The sequence below is a fragment of the Aythya ferina genome (genome assembly GCF_964211825.1).
Source record: "Aythya ferina genome assembly, chromosome: 6".
Taxonomy (NCBI): Eukaryota; Metazoa; Chordata; class Aves; order Anseriformes; family Anatidae; genus Aythya; species Aythya ferina.
The window spans coordinates 30,711,267-30,728,228 of record NC_140303.1 but is presented as its reverse complement, the minus strand read 5'-3'; the positions used below and the strand labels follow the sequence as shown (position 1 = coordinate 30,728,228).

The following is a 16,962-nucleotide window of genomic DNA, read 5'->3' as shown; positions in this document are numbered from 1 at the left end:
GGAAGGGACAGCCATCTGAGATTCTGTACATGGCTGTTGGAACAAAACAGATAGAAGAGAGAAAATTAAGTTTCAATGAGAAAGTGGGGTGAAGATGAAAAAGAAAAAATATATATATATATCATGGGAGGTTGCTGAGTAGAATCAGATAATCTAAGGACCAAAGATCGCCTGTCAAACCAAGTAAATAATTCAGGAAGACCCTTGATCCCCAGAGATCCTGGGCTGAATCGGCAAATGAGCTCTCCCAGTCCTTTTCTGTGGATGTGAATTGATGCCGGGCCACTACGCTCCTCCATGCCAGTAACTTGCATCTCAGTAGGCTGCAGCATTGGCTTTCATTGTCCTGAGACAACCATAATTTCCCTGCCCCACATTACTGGATGTACTCTCAGAAATTACCTCCTGCTGAACTGGCCATCTCACTGATATACTGCTCCTGCAAGAACTTCCATGCCATACACCTCCAAGGCTGTATGCTTTGAATAAAGGTTTAACGTGAATGAAATACCAAGCAAACCACTGAGCTTCCTGATGTCGACGAGAATATGGGAGTCCAGAAAGGTTGAAGGAGTTGTGAACATAAATGTACCTGTAGCGTAAAGTCCTATAGCACTTAGATTCCCCCTGCTTAGTCCCATCTGAAAGTATGATGAAAGTTTCTGAGGTGCTTTGGGGCACTTGCATTTTAGCATCCCATTGTTCCTAATGTACACGTTAAATAACTATGTTTCTACCTTGAACTGTACTGCAGCCAAAAGGAGAGCTCATTCAGGCAATAGAGGCTTATTCCTGTGTTTCTTCTAACTTCCAGGAAACTGTGGCAGTTTTCCTTCCTCCAGGTTTCTGAAATCCCCACCATGAATCCCTGTGGCAGAGGATCCAGCTGATGGACCAAGTGATTCAGGAAAAGCAGCCCATAAACATCAACACCGATTGCACTAAATGCTTTCATATTGTTGTGCCAAATGGTATATTGAAGAAGGAATGGATGAATGAAAAACATGAGTTCAATTTTGAGAAAGAGCAAAATAAATAGGGAGACCTGTGCTATTTTTCAGGCTGTATCATAGAATCAAAAACATTCAAAGACGGGAAGTGTTGGAGGGAGATAAGGGACATGTACAAGGTGGCAGTTATGTTGCAGGTGATAATCTGCAGGAACCTGAGAGAAGCTGCCCAGTCTAATCTTCTTAAATTTATCTCAGAGAAGAATAAAAAACAGTTATACAACATTGAGATACACCGTTCCCATTTGTTGGGAAATCGTAGACATTTCATATTTCCAGCTTTGTCTCTGTTGTCTCAGCTCTGAGGAGCTGTAGTGAGATGAAAGCAGTGGGGAATGTCCTAGGAGACAGTGCATCCTGGCTAAGGGAAAGTACTGAACTGAATCCCAAAAGACTCGATTCAATGGTTCTTTGCTAAGGCAGCATAGTTAAGCATAAGCAAATTAAATTTGTTGATATAAAACTGAATTGTGCAATAAACACAGAAAGCTTGCCTTCCCTTTAATGCATGGGAAAAGCATGGTAAATGGGCCAAGAAGCCAGGGGAGAGCAAGCAACGTGATGTTTGGAATGATGTGCGCCCATTTTCCATCAAAGTCCGGGTAAACTTGTGTGTCCTTATGTTAGAGACTCCGAGGGCTTGAGTGCAGTGAGGTTAAACAGCCTATCTGTGCTACCCAGGCTGCTTTTGGTGGGAATTTGTGCTGTATTTAATGCCAACCACCTCATCCAGCTGCTCTGGGCCCCCTGATGGGGAGAGGAAGGAGGTAAGTACTGGCGTGAAAAGGCTGCTGTGGCTAAGTGGTGTCTGCAGGTTCATAACAGTTCATGAACACAGAAAGGGAGTAAATATCAAAGAAGGACAGTGGTTATACAGCATGGGACCCAGGAGTGCAGCTAGAGGTAATGGGGTGGAATTAACAGAGTGGAGATGCAGGCTGACTGTAAGGAAAAATCTCCGTAGCTAATCAACCTGTACAACAATGCCCTTTTCAGACTGAAAGAGTGATTGGAATGGGCGCAAACTAATTCTTCCTTTAGGAGTGTCTCGAGTTCGTTAGGTCCTCTCAGAGGCCAGGTGTGGATCACTTCTGCATGTAATTCCACTGATGGAGCGGGGCTATGGAGAAGAAGAATGGCTGCGTGCACAGTATAAAGCACGTGTGGGAATGGCCCCATTATTTCTGCCGTGTCAGATGAGCACTCGTGTCTTTGCTGCCATCCCTGCCTGATGGAGAACGTGGTCTGCCTGAAGATGTCTGCTCCTACCTGCTGCTACTGCCTTGGCGCTCTGTGGTGCGGCATCCTGCATGCAGGGAGGCCCCAACTAGCTCTGGACAAGCTGATCTGGTGGTGGTGTAATGCCATGTCATCTGTGGAGGTGAAATCAGGTCTCATCAGAGAAGCCCTCCTGGTGGCGGTGAGGTGTGAGCATACGGCTGTGCTGCCTTCCCTGGCTGAGCCCCACCGAGCACAGCCCAGCACTTTCCCTGGCTGCCTTGGTTGGCCCCGAGTGCTTGCTGTGGAGCCGGCTGCACCCAGAGCAGATGTAAACAGGGCTTTGGAAAGGAAGCAATCCCAAAGAGACAACAATGCAGAGTGAAGTCTGAAAGCTTAGTATCAAATTGCTTTGGGAGAAACAAGAAAGATAAACTAAGCGTTCAGCCTGAGGAGGCTAATTCCCAACAAAACCATGCATTCTTATCATTAGAATTGTTAAAAATGTCATTTATAAGTAGATGTGCTATAACGAAGTCTGGCCGCTAGTATTACAGCACACAGCAAAGATAAGCTTATCTTACTGTATCCTGGTTTGTTTTCCCTATTTTAGAGCTCCCAGTACACACACCTTTGCTGGAGACCGCTGGGGTCTTCCCTCAGTACCTAGCCTCATTTTCTTTAAGCCTCCCATAATTCTTCCCCAAGGAGAGGGTTATTTTACCCACTGTGGCATCTGACCTCATTGTCAGGAGGTCTTAAAAGCACAGCTGTTAAAATAATCGGTATTGAAATTTTCTCTGCCCCAGTCCTCCCACCAATGACCTGTCTTGCTGCTGTTGGGAGTACAAAAAAACTAAAACCGTAGTTTTTTTGAAAGCAGGAAAGCATCTTTTCCAGATGAAAGTAGGTGTCCTTGCCAAAACACAGTGCTGCAGTCCCATGCTTGCCTGGCTGCTTTGCTCAGGCTCCTGTAGGAGCGGTCGGCAGAGATCTGACTCGGCCCCTGCCATCGCTGCAGTGCCTCTGGGTTGGTTTGGCTTCACTAGTGCTCGGCATTTGCTTGAGCTAGAAAGTCAGCTGCTGTCCTTGAGCAGCATTATTCACAGTACTTAACAGGGAAAACACATCACCTCGGGCTTGTATTTGCCTTCAAATTGTAATGTCTTTTGGTTTTATTAAGAAAAATGTTTCCATGTCTAGATACACACAAGCACAAATATCAGTTACTCAGTTGATTGGTTTTCTTCATCTCCATGGTGCTCAGGAGGGAATTTGTTTGGCACTTTTCCTCTCTGATAATTTTTGTAGATAGAATAGAAAGTAACAGAAGGTAGCTTGATTATTCTGTTATACCATCTGAAATATTTTTTTAAAAACTATTTTTTATGCCAAATGCAGTGGCTTTTACAGTGATCTATATCCAGGGTGTATTTCTCTATACCCATCTGAAACAATGTGGTGTGTGCCTGTCCTTCACAGCCTAGCCCTGTCAACATGTGGCCATTAAATATGTCATTTGCAAACTGTCTGGTGTCTGTATGATAAACACCGAGAGGAATTTAATGCCACGCGTAAGTATTTCTAAATGCAACTTTGAGTGAGCAGTTACTTCCCTCTCTGTCTAGTGCTCATCCCTAAGTTATTTATCAGCCTAAATGAAAAGGCAATGAGATGTGGATTGTTTCCTGACTTGGGATGCTCTGAGAGAGGAGGTTTGTGCTCAGGCAGTCTGGCGGCTCAGGCAGGCCAAGAGCAGCCACAGAAACGTTTGTGCCTGGTGTGATGCTGCGCTGCGGAAGAGTCTGGCAGATAAATCTGAGGGAGCCTGGCCTCCCAGCAGGATTTCCAAAAATGACTTTGCAAAATAAGTTTAATGTATCCGTGGGAGAGTTGCCCATTGTTCACAGGTAGAGCGAAAGATGATGCTAATGTCAATATTAGACTAACAGTTGATAGGGGTAAAAACGTTAGCCTTTTTAATATTGCTTACTTTCAAACGATTCTGATGTGTTTCATGTGTCTGATGCAGCCAGAAGCTGTTACAGGACTTACCAGAGCACAAAGAAGCAGCTGAAGTGTGGAGCCCAGTGGGGCTCCGCTGGTTTTCTATGGCGAAGTAACCCCGGCGTTGCCTCGTGGCGTGCCTCTGTCCTGCCTCATCCATATTTGCTTTGTGTTGTGCTTTGTCAAGTGTTTGTGAAACACAGCGAGCCTTTTCCACAAGCATTTCTCTTTGTCAGTATTTGAGTTGCCTTCACCCCTTTCCGTGTCACTGCCACGGTTCCTCGTTACCGCACTTCTTTTTTCCTGGCTTTCTTTGACTTGCATTTCTGTACAGTGGTTGCTCGCCCTTCTTTTCCCACATGCAGTTACAGTTGTTCTTTGTTTTCCTCTCCCTTATTTTCCTATCAATTAACTCGTGCTTATCCTTAGTGACTTCCACACATACAGATGGGTACTCACACACGTGCCAGCGCAGGAGAGGCAGGGATGCCTTGTGAAAGGAGGGTGGTGGTGGAGGTGATAAAAGCCAGCAGGAGCAGTTGGCTCAGCCTGGGGCAACACAAGAGCCTAGAAGCCCCTATCCTGGGCCAGAAGCCCCACTTGCATGCCCAAGGATGCTGTCTACTTTATGCCCTCCAGAGTTACAGGTGAGAAAAGGCAGAACTCACTCATGAACGTATGAGCCAAGAGTGTGTTTGCTTTACTTTAATAATTTCTTTTCTCTTCTTCTCCATCCTGCCTGCTACTGGCACCGTCATGACCTAGTTAAAAAGTTTATTCTCTTTGTTCGATTCCAGCTCCTGTCTTGGTTACAATTTACTAGCTAGAGCTAATGCAGTAAAGAAAATATTGTCATCTTTGTGGGATCAGTGCTTACAGGATGATACGTGGACTATCTGAACTCCAGTGAGCTTCTGATCTGTAATGTAGAACAATTTTTTTGACAGCCTCTCAAAAGGCGTATAAAATTCACACAGGCATCAATCCTCCCTTCAACTTCAACGTTCAATTTATACTGTAAGTATGTAGTATGGGTTAATAAACATGGCACTCGATTAATACATGGTTTGCAAGTTTTCTATGGAGTTTTTCATTCAGAGATACTAAGTCTAGAAGTAGACCATGCTGATGATGGGCTGTTCTGACCTCTTGTATAGCACAAGCTACTGACTTCGTAGGCAGATCCTTGCTTAGCTGTTGAGTTGGAGCAGGTTTGTAGAAAGGCACCCCACCTTGGCTCACACTTCAGTTCAAGGAGAGTTTTCCTTGGATAAGCTGATCCAGTAATTAATTTCCTTCATGCTTAAAAAGCTCCTCTTTTTCATAACTTGAATATGAATTTGTCTAACTGCAGCTCTCAGCCTTGGGGACATTTATCTTTATCTACTAGCTTTAAAAATCCTCTTCTAAGAGAAATCCTCTCTGTATATTCCCAAAAGTGACCAAGGCTTCTTTTCACTACCTCTCACCTGAACCAAAATGGCAAGTTTCTTTAGTTTGTTACTGCAATGTGAGTTTTTCAGATCTTGAATTATTTTTCTGGGTTTTCTTTAACTACTCGTCATTATCAGTGTTGCTTTTACAACGAGGATCTAGAACTGTAGGCAGTGTTATAACAGTGCTGTTAAATATTTAATATAATGGTAATTCCATTGCTCTATTTCTGTATGAGGTGTGAGTCCCTGGTTTCCAAAAGGCAGTCTGGCCATCTGTGATTTATTCAAGGCAACAGTGAATTATCCAGCAGAAGATCCATTGATAGGCGGTTTTAAGCTGCTGGATCTCTTTAAATCTACCTCAGGTGTCATTCTGCTACTCTGCATCTGGGTGTGATACAGAAGAGTCATTTCTTTGTGTGACGCAGCATTGCTGTTTTATCTGACACTGATACCATGCTTCGCTGGCACTAGACAATAGGTGGTCCCACATAACACTGGTGTTTTAACTACTTACCTATAAGCAACAGCAGGAATTCCACAGCTCGTGGCAGCAATATGATTCTGGTCTTATTAGTCTTACTGTCATCTGCTGGCTATCAGTTGTTTCAAATCCTTCACATTTTTGTTAAAGTTGGGTGCACACATCTGGACATGGTTCATGAGCTGAATCCATGCAGTAGCTGAAGTGTAACTTCAGGGTTTTACAAACTCTCTCTCTCTCTCTCTCTATATATATATATATATGTATATTTATTTATTTACTTATTTTTCAGTGTTAGTGAACCACATTCTCCTTATGGGTCTTTGCAAGTTCTGGATCCCATGCAGAGGCTGTTTTTCTCCCCTCCTGTGTTTGTGCTGTTGAGTACTCAGTCCAGCATAAGCTCAGTTCTGTAGCTCTCCATCAGCCTTTTGTTTCGGTACGTTTCTCCAACTTTCAAAGCCCATTTTGAGTTCTCTTATTCTCTCTGCATTGCCTTGCTGTTCCTCTCACCTCAGCAGCATCTGCAGAATAAGTAGGAATCATTTTCAGTCCATCAGCCCCAAATTAATGAAAACATGAAGTGCAACTGGATACAGAACATAAAGCTCTGCAGAGCCATGCATGAGATTTCTTTCCTGTTTTGCACTGCTAACTATTCTGAGCATGATTTTCCAACATATTTTCCAAGTATTAGATTCATCCAGACCATATTTCCTTAGCCTAGGAGATAGTGTCAAAAGACTCACTAAAGTCACCATAATATCTGCCATTTCATCCCTATCCCCAGCATCTGTTACCCTGCTGCAGAAGAACATCAGAATGATTTCACACAGTTTCTTCTTCACAAACCCATGCTGCCTGCTGCTCGTCTCCTTGTTATTTTCTGCTGCTTATATATAATGTCTGTACGAAAATATGTCTCCAAGAGTTAAAGTTTGGCTGGCTGCTATGCAATTTGCTGATTTTCCCCCTTTCCTCCTCCAGCTTTCTTTCCTTGCATCTTCTGAAGGATCCTGTGCAATCATCTCCCCATCATTCCTAAATAACCCCACTGATCCAGAAATTACTTCAGGACTCTCTTGCTCTCCTTGTTGGCCAAACTTTCAGAGCCAGTGTCCATCATAAAAAGTGTCTATCCTTTCCTACCCTTCACCTGTTGGGTGATCTTTCATTTCCTACCGTTCCCTCTGTTGTAAATTGACTGTTTTTAGGGCTGGACTTTTTCTGTGTGGTTCCTGCCACAGGTAACAGTGTTTCCCCTTTTTTGACTCCTCACTTCCTTTCAGATCTGCCATTCAACTTCTTGCTCTCACCCTCTGCTAAGGGCTGAGTGAATATTTTTAGACCCTTTGCATAGTCCTGAAGCTACTGTTTCCTCTAACTTATACCACATAGTATTTGTTCTGATGCATTATTTAATTCTCTAAAAGGTTTTAGGTAGAGTGGTTTGTATGTATGACACACCATGAAGTGCAGCTATGTTGCATAGTCTTGACCAGCTACCTTCAACTTTTTCTTTTATGTACTGTTTTGGGGAACAGCCTTTTTCACTCTATTATTTCCAGAGTCATGAATGCACGAAGGTAGTGCTGTGGGGAATGACAGAGGTGGGGGAGCTGCAGCATCGTTCATGCCCTGACACGCCATGGTACTGCAGAGCAGTACTAGGGGCACTGCTGGCGATTCCTACCTGCTGCAATACCAGTGTGTGAGCAAATTGGGAGTCCTCTTTCCTGAAAAAGTACCAATATTCAGCTACTACTAAGGTCCTTAAAAACAAGGCAGAAGGAAATAAATATGTGCTAGGTGCTAATGTTTGTGCAGCATGGGTATATATGGATTTGGAGTTCTGCAGTTGTTCCTGGTCAGATTTATTCCAAAAATGTCTGTTTGGTTTTTGTTTGTTTGCTTTAATATAGTTTCTCATTAACCATCCCTATATATAGGCATCACTGATGTACATGCTAAATAAGTAGGTACTCCATCAAAAATTAATATATAAGTATATCAATATATATAAAATTATTGATATATGTATATATATATTCTTTCTAAATGTGGTACTGGGGTACCTATAAATGTCCAGATGTTCCTTGCATGCCACAGCATGACCTGTGGAGCAGTGGAATTCAGACTTTCCATTGATTCCTGTGGATTTGGCCTCAAAATAAAGGCTAATGATAGAAATGTCAGAATATGACAATGTATATATTCCCTGATCTGAAAGAAAGGGATGGAAATCCTACAGAAAGTTACCAAGAACTAGAGAGACACTCATTACCCTGCAAGGTAGTGGCTAGCAAGCACTTAACTGCTGTCTTTTGGCTCTGGGGACAGCATGTGTGCACGCTGGTGTCTGAAAAAGGTTGGGTAGAATTTAACTTTTGGCTCAAGGGAACCTTTAGTTTATTAATTATGAATGTGCTCACTGGGGAGCACGCTCAGGTGGATGCATGGCTTCTCTCTGCAGCACATTGCTATTCTAGCATGTGTGCATTTTGTAAATAAAACCAGGCTCTTCTGTGCCTAAGTCTTCTCTGAGCCTGCCTGTAAGAAACATAAAAAAAAAAAAATCTCCAAATAATGAAAAAAAAAAACCTCAAACCCTGTCAGATCATAACAATTTCAGGATTTCTAAGTCTGCGGTGTTGTGACTGTAGCTGCCTTCAAATCTCTGCAGAACCCTGAGTTCAGGAGCTTGTCACGGGGGTGGCCTCTCAGCAGCAGTGCCAGGAGGGCTGTACCACCTGTAATTACACACAGCAAATTGCTCAAGTTAATGCTGCGTCTAAACACGGTACTAACATCTGCCTGTCTTGGCAGCGAGACAGCTACCATAAATATGCTATGCAACAGGCTGTCACGTATTCTGGCTCCTGGAGTAACTTGTTCTTCTGAGGGGAAATTTCCAGCCCCCGTTACTAATCAGGCTGTGAGTGATCTGAAGCCCTGGGATCCATCAGGCATCGACCGGCATCCCTCCTGCCCTCCCTCCGAGCATCACTTTCTGTCTCTGTCTCGATGCTGATGAGGAGCAATCAGACCTGCTGCTGAGTGGACTGGGGAGAGAGTGACAGGCGGATCCTAATGAAGCAGTAGGGTTACGAGCTGCTTTGCATTTCTGCTCCTGCTCGTGCAGGACCCTGGAGCTGGGCGGTGCATGACTGGGTGTGCGGGATGCCCCGGTCATCTCCACTTCGTGTCTGTGGTGTGGTCGCATGGAGGTGTTTCAGAAAACATCTCGCTTTCAACTGTCTGACACTTCCCCATCTCTTCTGCCTCTTGCCTATAGTGCTATCAATCACTTTGTTCTTTTCAGCTAAGCGGTTTTAAATCTCCTGTGGAAAACTTGTGTCAGTCCGGTGTAAGGACAAGTGACTGCTCTGCAACGCTAATTCAGTCTTGCTTAAGACGTGAAAATAAACTGATAAAATACCAATTTGAAGTTTTTAGACCTTGAAATGATTTAAAATCTCTTGTAAAAGAAAGTCTGGGGCTGAAACTTTGTCTCTGAGGCATCATTTTTAACTTAGCAGTAAGCTCTGATGGTCTTTTCTTTAAATTGCCTATTGTACGAATGCCTACAAAGAAAGTGCTTCTTTGGGACTGTTTGTGTTTAGGACTGGCATTTATTTCATTTCTTGTGACAGATGACTCGGCTTTTCGATCTAGTAATCACTCGCTCATGCCCCTCGGGGCAGGGGCTGACCTGCAGGAGGGCTGTTTGCGGTGGCACTGCAGATGCAGTGCGGTGCTGGCCAGTGGCTCAGGACCACGGGTGCATCGCTGCCATTTCCCCAAATCCCAACCTGCTCCAAGCTCCTGGGCTTGTCTGCGTGGGCTTCAGATCCACAGTTTTCATGAAAGACAGTGCCACCCAATTAAGATTTAAATGTCTGAAAGCCTTTAATGTCTACTGTGATTGATATTCTGTAATTGTGGGGTTGCTTACCAGATTTCAAGTTAAGCTTGATAGATTTTTTTTTTTTTTTCCTCCTAAGGCTTTGATCTTGAGACACTGGGAGGAAATCCAGAGGATTGCTGGGTGAAGCTGAATGAACTCTGCTTCATTCTTCAGCACAGTCATGCTTTTCATTCACTCGCAAATAAATGCCTGATTTCTACTTGAGGGATTTTTTTTTTTTCTGAAGGATGGGGAAATCGAAGAATTGAATGCAACCTTACATTGTAGCAATTTTATTTTAAGCAGATTTTCTGCCTTTTTTTTTTTTATTCTTCTCAATATTATCATACAGCAGCTCAACTAATGAATATATAATTTTCTTTCCTTTCTGCTTGTCATGCCCTGCTAACATGGACATCTACAAAGGCTCAGGTTGGTGTTGCAATCTGTCTTCATCTTATCTGATTGTTCTCATTTAGTAAAAAGGGGCTTCGCTGTTGTTCTGCATCAATCAGCTTTTTTCCCTTTTCCTCTCTTTAAAATTGGATCCAACATTATTACTGCATTACAGATTCATCCAGAGATGTGCCACATTCGTTTGTTACCCCTGAAACTATCTTTCGGCTTCAGCAGAATGTGCTGTTTCAAAAAACACAGGACATTGATTTATTTATACCTACTTAAATTTGCCATGCTTGCCTTGCTTTGTGACAGGGAGACAGCAGAAGCTGCAGTACCCACAGCTTCTGGAATCAGCAAAAAATGCAGCACCACTCTTCCTAATGAGTTTCTGCCTTGGTTTAGACCCCTGTGTTTGACAACGTAGTAAAACGTTAATGTTAATATCTTGTCAAGATTCTGTATTTTCTTGATACTGAAGCAATATAATTAAAATAAAAAGCAAAGCCACATGAACTGGCCATTTGTAATGTTATTAGCGCATGCCCCCCGCACTGTAACATCTCAATTTTTTGGTGTCATTCAGAGACTAAATTGTCTTGCCTGGGTATCTTGGGTAGAAGCACGCTGTCCTGTGTCTGCGAGGCATCTGCACAGTCATGCTCCGTGCTGTGCTCTGATCCTCAGAGCCTGACGACTGCAGGCACAGGAAAACCTGGAGCCTTGATGCTGTCTGTCCATCCTCCTGCTCTCTGCCTAGTGAATCGCCCAACAAATACCAACAGCTGTGTGTTCAGACCCACCAGCACTGGGCGAGGAGGGGCTCAGATGGCACCGCAGGGAACCAGGAGGCAGCTTGGGGCTGGGAGCTACTCCTTCTAGGGCTGGCAGAGCCTGGGAGCCTCCAAATTTCTGCTGCTGCTGCCACTCAGAGGAATGGGATTTATTGAAATGGACAGGCACTTGCACAATGTTTTCTCCCATATTTTCTCACCTTTAATTACACCAACTTCTTGCTTTAATCTCCAGGAAGGAGTGCTCATGCTTCACCGTATTACAACTGGGTGTTTTTAGAGCCTGCATGAATTTTACAGAAAATAAAAACACTTAGTAAGAGTAAATATGAATTAATAAATCTTGCTGAGCAATGTGTTAGTTCCGTAAGTATTAGCTGTAATGACTGTGGTTCAGCAGAGCTCACTTCAATTAACTTTTTAAACAAGACATTTTCCATTCATTGCACTTAGGAATTTGAAATACAGTGATGTCTGTCTTTGCATATTTAATCATCCATTAGAAGAAAATAAGGGATTTACTAAGAGACCAACATTTTTAAAGAAGTCCAAAAGAAGTCTAGGTATGGCTGAAAGCATCTAAAGGCCATCGTGCAAGGCCAATGTGGAGCATCCAGATGTCTTTATTGCAAAAATGTTCTGCTGCTTTCCTAATTTGTCCTCTTTCGTTTTTCCTCATTTCACAGCCAGAGTTTTGCACTGCTTCTTTTTTTCTGATGGCTCCATCCTGAAATGTCTTTATCTGAACTGTTCAGTATCTGATTTTAAGCTGAGATGTCATCCAGTTAGTGCGAGAAATAGGGCATTTCCAGCTACAGTCCCTTGCTCCTTGAGGGCTCCCACTCCAGCCTCTAATAAATCACTTAATTCTTCACCCTCAGCTTTCTCATGTGTAAATTCGGATTAAAGTGGAGCTGTTTTGAGGATTGGGTTATAAATAGATAATCAAGAGCAGGGGAAACTTCAGAGTATTCATAATTGTTTTTTACCCTTCCTACTCACTGAAAACCTATCACTTTTTGGCAGTGTTTTTGAAGGCTGTCACCGTGGCCAGTCACTTAGAGTAACGTTGAGGTGTCTCGTACTGTAGGGGCTTCCAAACTGCCTGCAGGGCAGAGCCTGGGAGTGGATATTTCTTTCTGTCTATGAGGAGTTATTGCCCTGACTCACAATATGTATTTTGTACTTAAACATTAGAATAAAATCGATCCCATCCTTTTGTCAGCTACAAAGTTTTCGCCAGTTCTAGTTTTTCATTAAACTTGGTTCAACTCCAGTGAGGGCTTTTTATAACCTTATGGCAGTTCTAATTGATTTCCTTTTTTCCTTACCACAAAGGAGGTCAAAAATACTAACCCCTTTGGTTTGTGTGTAAATGAAAACTGAGAGTGCCGAATTTATATCACAAACATTTTTGCATTTATATAATCTGCTACAGGCATAAAGTTTCAGGGATTCCAGTCCTTTCTGAAGTCTTTTCACATGCTGATCTGTTCAGACTTTTCTGGTGTAAGTCATTCCCAAACCAAACCTTTTAACTTCAATGGCTATTTGCAGAGTCCACATACCTAAAGAAAAGTTTTGTCACTGCAACAGCTGCTTTGCAAAATCCAAATTGCTTAAAAACTACTTGTTAAATCAGTTGTAGTACTGATGAGCAGTTAACATATTTCTAATGATTGTGATCAATATATAAACCAGCATGAAATAAAATCAATTTTATTTTAAAGAGAACTATTTAATGTTGAAATTTTAATGAGGTCATTTCAGTGATGTAGCGTTTATTAATGTGCAAGTACTCGTCCTTCCGACATACAGTTAATTAAGTAAAGCTCTTAAATGTGTGCTTAGACCTGCCAAATCAGACATGCACTTAAGTAATTAACAAAGTACATACTCCATTTTGAATTCAGTTTTAAAGAATCAAGTAAAATAAATGTATTAATAGAAAATATCTGGTTTGGATTAAATGGAACATGAAGGAAGTATTATAGCATTACCAAAAATAAAATAAAATATATATATTCAATTAACGTATGGGTAGAATAGCAGCTATCCACCAAAAAAGAGATTTGGATGAAGTCGATGGAGGCAACATAGATGTGCAGGTAATTGCAGTGGATGGACATCTCTGCAGCTTTATTTCCCACTGTGCTCCGGGTCCATTCGTGTCAGGCTTCTTGCAGGAGAAGTGCTGGCTGCAGTCCAGATTTTGGGAAGTCATGGCTGTAAGTGGAGGAGGAAGCCATTTGCGCATGGTGCCATCCCACTGCTGCTGCCTCTTGAAGTCTGAATATGTGGGAAATATACAAGTGGGTGTGCAAAAAGTATTAGAAGTGGGTAAAATTGCTGGCAAGTCTCACTAGGAGTGTTTTTAATATCTATGCTTGATTTTTTTTTAATTTTTTTTACCTAGAAGTGTCATTGTGAAACAGGGAAAGTCAGCTCTTTTTCTACATGAGAATTTTTAGCACATACGTGGCTTTAGTGTTACTCACGTTGGTCTCCATAGTTCAAAAGTAGGTTGTTATTTCTTTGGTTCAGGCTGATTCAGTGTATTAAGTCTAATGTAACCTTGGTATAAGGGCAGTGCTGTGAAATGGACTTATGTTAGCAATGAATTTAGAACATTTTTATTAGAAATGAATAGCACAGAGGTTGTCCTCGGGGGTCTCAGGCAACTGCTACAGTGATCAGTTTGGTTGTTCTAATATAATAAGCAGATATTGACTTAAGTTGAGGCGAACACCAAGATTTACTGTCTTGAAAGCTAAAATATTGACTGAGGGAAAACCAGAGTCAATATTTACCTTGAGGGACAATAAATCTTGATGTTCACTGAAATATGGAGTCACTGTGATTTTCAGAAGTGTTGAACCTTGTTCTAGTTTAAGCTGCAGGTGCTCATCAGAAAAGCTACCTGAAGTATAGCTATGATTTTTTTCTAATGAATCACATCAACTGGGCATTTGCTTCTCTATGTCCTTTGGAAGGTCAGCATTATTCCTGACCTGTAAGTAAATTAATAAATTACAATGTGGTAGTGCGTTCCTTGGTTGGATGGCTCACCCTGAATGCACTGTAAATACGTTGTCGCAGTAAGTTTGCCTAGGTTTGGAAAGGGTGAGCTATAAGTGGATTATTTTCGCAGGAACTGTTGTTGTCTCTGTGGTTTGTGTCTTTTGGGTGTACAGAGCAGGGCAGCAAGAGGCTGCCACACTGTGGAGCTCCCTGGGGTGAACACATGGAGCAGGAGCTGCAGTGCTGGAGTTGGCTGTTGGGGTACCACCAAAGTGGTGTGTTTGTGTCCTGCTCTGCACGTACAGAGCAACACGTGTGTCACAGGACAGAGGCTGATGAGATTTCACATGCAGTCATGCAGGCTTGACATGCCTAGGTAGCAGAGTACAAACGCTCTATTAACAGCTTTATTATCGCAACCCTGCCTGCTTTCAGAAGAGAGCGTTTTGAGGTATCACATCAGTTGTATTTCTCTAACGGTGCACAGGGTCTTGTGTGGCATCCCATCCCTGCCCAAACCCTGCTTTTTTTTTTATGCAGAAACATAACGCACATGGGAAATACCGCAGACTTTGACCACCAAACTGCAGTAGTAGTAGTTATTGTGTGATAGCACACTGGTAGCAGCTGAGACTTCACCTCCTGTGGCACTGCCCAGGCAGACATTCCTCCCCAGGGCTGCGGGTGCCCTGTGCCTGCATCCAGCTCTTGGCACATCCAGCACTTTGCCTTCTGATCACACCCTGCACATCTCCCACTGACATCTGTAGAAGGCAGGGGGTTTTGTCAGACAGTGCAGGCAGAGTGTAGTTGTTTCCCCATCCTGGTAGAGCAGGAGTGCTGATAAGACAGGGGTGCTGTCTCTACATCCAGCTGATGGGTGTTGCTGGGGAGTGAGCCGGCTCTTCAATGTGTGCGGCTGTGTCCCCTGTGCCTGTGGGCTTGGCTGGGAGCACAGGTCCCAGGGCTGCACAGCAAGTTAGTGGCACTTGGGGTGCCACTTGAAACTCAGCTTCAATATACGCTTCATATCATATGTGAATATATATACCTGTATATTGTATAGTTAGGCCAGGTACCATTGCTTTGGCATTAGGAAATTATCAACCTGGACTGAATGTTGTGCACTGTGATCTTTCACAGCCTTTTGTGCAGGCCCAGCAAAAGCTTGACATGTAAAAGCCCCCGTGGCCTGGTAGCCCCTGGTCATGGCTGCCCCGCTGCCCTCTGGGCTGGCTGCACCCTGGCAGCCTGTGCCTCTCGCCGAGCAGTGCTGCTGCCCTGACACCCTGCGCTCCACTCCCTCTCCCATCTACCGAGAGCACGCAATGCTCTTGCTCACCTCTTCTTGCCTCCCACCAGCCCTGACTGCTAGGTCCTTCTCTTTTCAGTTTTTCCTCTTTTTTTTTTTTTTTTTTTTTGTTCATCACTTTTCAGCTTTTCTTACTTTATAGACCTCCAAAGACAGACCCACAGTTCATATTAGTTTCTGATGTTTTCCATTCCCGAGGGGTACTCTTTAGCGAAGTATCTTTTTTTCATTTGATAAGATATTAATGTGTTGATGGGGCACCAGTTGTGCTTTCAAGCTGGTTTCTAAATCTCCTCATCCTTTACCTCTAAAATATTGCAAGTAAGGTTTCTTTATTACTCTGACCACAACATGAATAGTCATAATCTGCTATTTTAAAATGAAGCTATAAATTTCACCTGCGGCTGAATTTCTTTGTTTGAGGGGTGGGGTGGATTGATCTACAGTTATTTTAACAGTGAGACCTGAACTGCTCACAGCAGCAAGGCCAAGGGAATTTCGGCATGTGGAAGAAGAAATCTTCGGTGTGCTGTATTTTTTCAGGGCAACACACAGTGTGTTCGGACAAAGCAAAAGAGAACATTGTGTCTTCAAATCAGCTTCTGTGGACAAACTGGATTCAAATAACTTTTATTCGTTGCCATAGCAGAGCTGTTGACATGCTCATTTGTTTAAACCTAAAAATCTGCTAAAGTGCTATTTCTCAGTGTACTGCTTCTAACAGCTTGAATGTCTGACATCTTTTAGAAATGTTTATCAATCTTTTGCCTTTTTTTTTTTTTTCCTTCTCTGTATTTGGCTGTATTTTTCTTTCTCCATAGATACCATAGTTCAGGTGAATGCACAGTCATGTTTGATTGGGAGATACGTTAGAGATAAGTCACTTGCAGGGAAAAAAAGCATTTATGGTGTTTGTGTATGAAGATGAGATTTGTAGGAGGCATGAAATTTCGTTCTTTTACAGTAAATGACTTCCCAGGATATGCTAGAAGCAGAGGTAAATGAGTGCTGATTTTAAACTTGTACCTTCTGAAACATGAAAAGATGCAGCGCATATGGTCCTGGTGAATGACATGATAGATTATAGCAAGAGCAGTCTGAGCAAATGAAATTGTAATGGAATTCCTGCTCTGGCTTTAGAGAATAACTGTTATTTATCCTGTGTTCTAAGATGCTGCATGCATACTACTGTTTATTATGTACTTAGAAAACCCTTGGCAAGTCAATAATGAATAAACGAACTTAAAGATATGATAACACTTGTGGCATAAGGAGCATAAGCCAGGATGTTTTTCAGCGTACTCTTTTGTGGTTTTGGCTGACGTGTTTCTGCAGAGATGCTAACCCAGATAGTTCAAATGAATAGTTTTGATT

At 42.7% G+C, this 16,962-nt stretch overlaps 1 protein-coding gene across 5 annotated transcripts in view; it reads left to right on the top strand.

Moving 5' to 3' along the window:
- The window catches only part of THSD7B (thrombospondin type 1 domain containing 7B), a 316,607-nt gene that overhangs the window by 266,090 nt on the left and 33,555 nt on the right, over window positions 1-16,962 (top strand). The gene's annotated exons all lie outside the window — the stretch shown is intronic.